We start from the raw sequence: 2,572 nt of genomic DNA, 5'->3' as shown, positions 1-2,572 counted from the left end.
TATCTTTATTTTTTTACATTCTACCCCCCCAAAAGACACAACTTTGAGGGGAAGATATGAGGGACATGGCATGGCTACTGAAAAAAAAAAAAAATCAATCTTGGCCAAAGTGAAAGCCATCAAAAGTCATGACATGCCATCAAGTGCAGGGACATGGACCAAAGCTTGCCCAATTGGTTCCCATCGAAATTGCAAGATTTCGTTTCCCTTCCCGAAACGAAGTAACATTTCAGGACCACAGTAACCAAGGAGATCTCATCTGATGCTGTGGTTGAGGCAGAAAAAATGAAACCCCAAGCAAGAGCTTTATGGCTACATCAAATGAAACACCAGCATTTTCTCTCTTCCAAATGATGATAGCCATGTTTTCTGTGGGATATAAGAACCATCAGGATGTTACATGAATATTCCTGTCACATGCTCCTAATTGCATTGATTTGCCATCATAAAAACTTGGAATGTGACCCAGAGCAGTTTTCCATACCGTGCCAGCACTGGGCAGCCATTCCCATTGACTTCTGACATCTCTCATGTGTCAGCTTCTCCAGGCTGGGCACATCCTGCATCTTTCCCCATGGGCTGTGGAGGGTGGCTGTGCTGATGGACAACCTGTCCCCTGCAGTGCCGGCTGAGTGGGGCTGGTGCACAGGAGTGGGATTCTGTGCTGGCTGTCACATTCTCAGGGGTTTCATGGGGATGGAAGAATGGATCTGCAGTGTGGTTCACTGGGGCTGTGGTGTTTTATGTGGTGACATCTGCAAGGTGCTGGGTTTTGCCTGCAGAGTCTTGAGGCATGTGAGGTTGGGAGGGATGGATGTTGCACTGCATGTTGGGAATGAGATGGATCTTCCAGGGGTTTTTTGTGTAATCAACTGTGGCTTTCAGGTTAAAGGATGAAGTGCATGAGCAGCAGCAGCAGGGGAAGAAGGGATGTGTGGCTGCTCCTGTCCTTTCAAGGCCTTTCACAGGGGAGCTATGTCCAGAAGATCTGCTTACAGTCTGCCTCGGGACCTGAGCTGGTGACAGAAATTATCAGTTCACAGTCGTTTTGCTGTGTTCTTGCTGGAGATATTTCATGTTTCACCTGCTGAGATGGGTTGGCCTTGTGCAGTTGTCATATTCCCACTCAGCTGCCCCTTCACTTTCACCTACAGTTGGGGCCAGGGTGGAAAATAAGATGGAAAACCTCATGGATTGAGATAAAGACAGGGAGATCAATCACCAGGTAATGTCATAGACAGTAGAGTCTTGAGAAGAACAAAATCAAGTTATTTATTGACTATTGGAAATATTGTAGGTTGATAAGAAACAAAGAGAAAATTAGAACCTGCTGCCTCCACTGTCCCCTTCTTCCCCAGATCAGTTTGATGCCTCTTTCCCAGGTTCCCTACATCAGTGCAGAGGGATGGGAAATGGGGGTTGCAGTCAGTTCCTAACAAGTTGTCTCCTCCACTCTGTCCTTGCACTCTTCCCCTGCTCCAGGAATGGTCCCTCCATTGGGCTGCAGTCCTTCAGCATGAGCTGATTCCAGTGTGGCCTCTGCATGTGCTGCCATCCCTCAGGATACACCCACCCCACCAATTGTGCTGGGGGATTCCCCTGGGGCTGCAGGTGCCTCTCCTTTCCACCGCAGACTTCCGTGGGCTGCAGGGCATGCTTGCCTCACCATGGGCCTCTTCACAGGCTGCAGGGGAATTCTTTCTCCAGTACATGGAGCAACCTATTCCCTCCCTTCCTTGGCCTGGTTCTTCAGGAATGTTTCTCACAATACTCCGTGGTCCTCACTGCTGGGACATGTTCCATCCATAACTGGACTTCAACGCACAGAAGGCCACAATTGTTTCAGGATACAATCCTGGAAAACAAAATTAAATCTCCTCAGGGCAGTGTCATGAACTGGTTATGGAAATATAAATTCAAATTCAAATGCTTCCTAGCCCCAGAAGGTGGATTGGTGTGTTATAAAGTGGCATTAATTATTTGTTTGCTTGTTTCTGGGCAGTTGCTGTTTAAGGAGAGTTGGGTAGTTTGGCGAGGCAGCCTGCTAGAATCAGTGGTTGAGAGGTTGCTGTGGCCTAAATGGTTGTACCTCTCAGTTTAGAAGCGGGAAGGAAGCTTTTTGGCAGGTGCACACATGGCACTGGGCATGAGGTAAAACGTTGAAGTATGGTTTGAACATGAAGAAAATTGGGAAAAGTTTTTGAAATGAAGTGGTATAACCATGCAAAGCATAAAAAGGAAATCCTGGAGCATCCCAGCAGCAGCAAGATCTTCTCGTTAGAGTTCAGGGTTTTCTTTTTGACCCAGGCAATGCAAAGCACACAAACGATGAAAGCATTTATCCACATGCCCACAAACACCTCCAGGGTGATGATGGCCAAAGCCATGGCCCCATAGGAAGTGACATTGAATTGCTGTGGAGGGTGAGAAGCTTCCATGGTGCGAGCTAGGGAGCAGAGCTGTGCTGGCCAAGGGGCTGTGGCAGCCGAGTCTGTGGGAGGGGAGTGGCTGCTGTTGGTGGAATGCCAGGGATGGCAAGAGGAGCTTTATAGAGCTGCTGCTGCTGCTGCTG

Source organism: Geospiza fortis, unplaced genomic scaffold (genome assembly GCF_000277835.1).
Source record: "Geospiza fortis unplaced genomic scaffold, GeoFor_1.0 scaffold98, whole genome shotgun sequence".
Lineage (NCBI taxonomy): Eukaryota > Metazoa > Chordata > Aves > Passeriformes > Thraupidae > Geospiza > Geospiza fortis.
Note: the sequence above shows the minus strand (reverse complement) of the source record.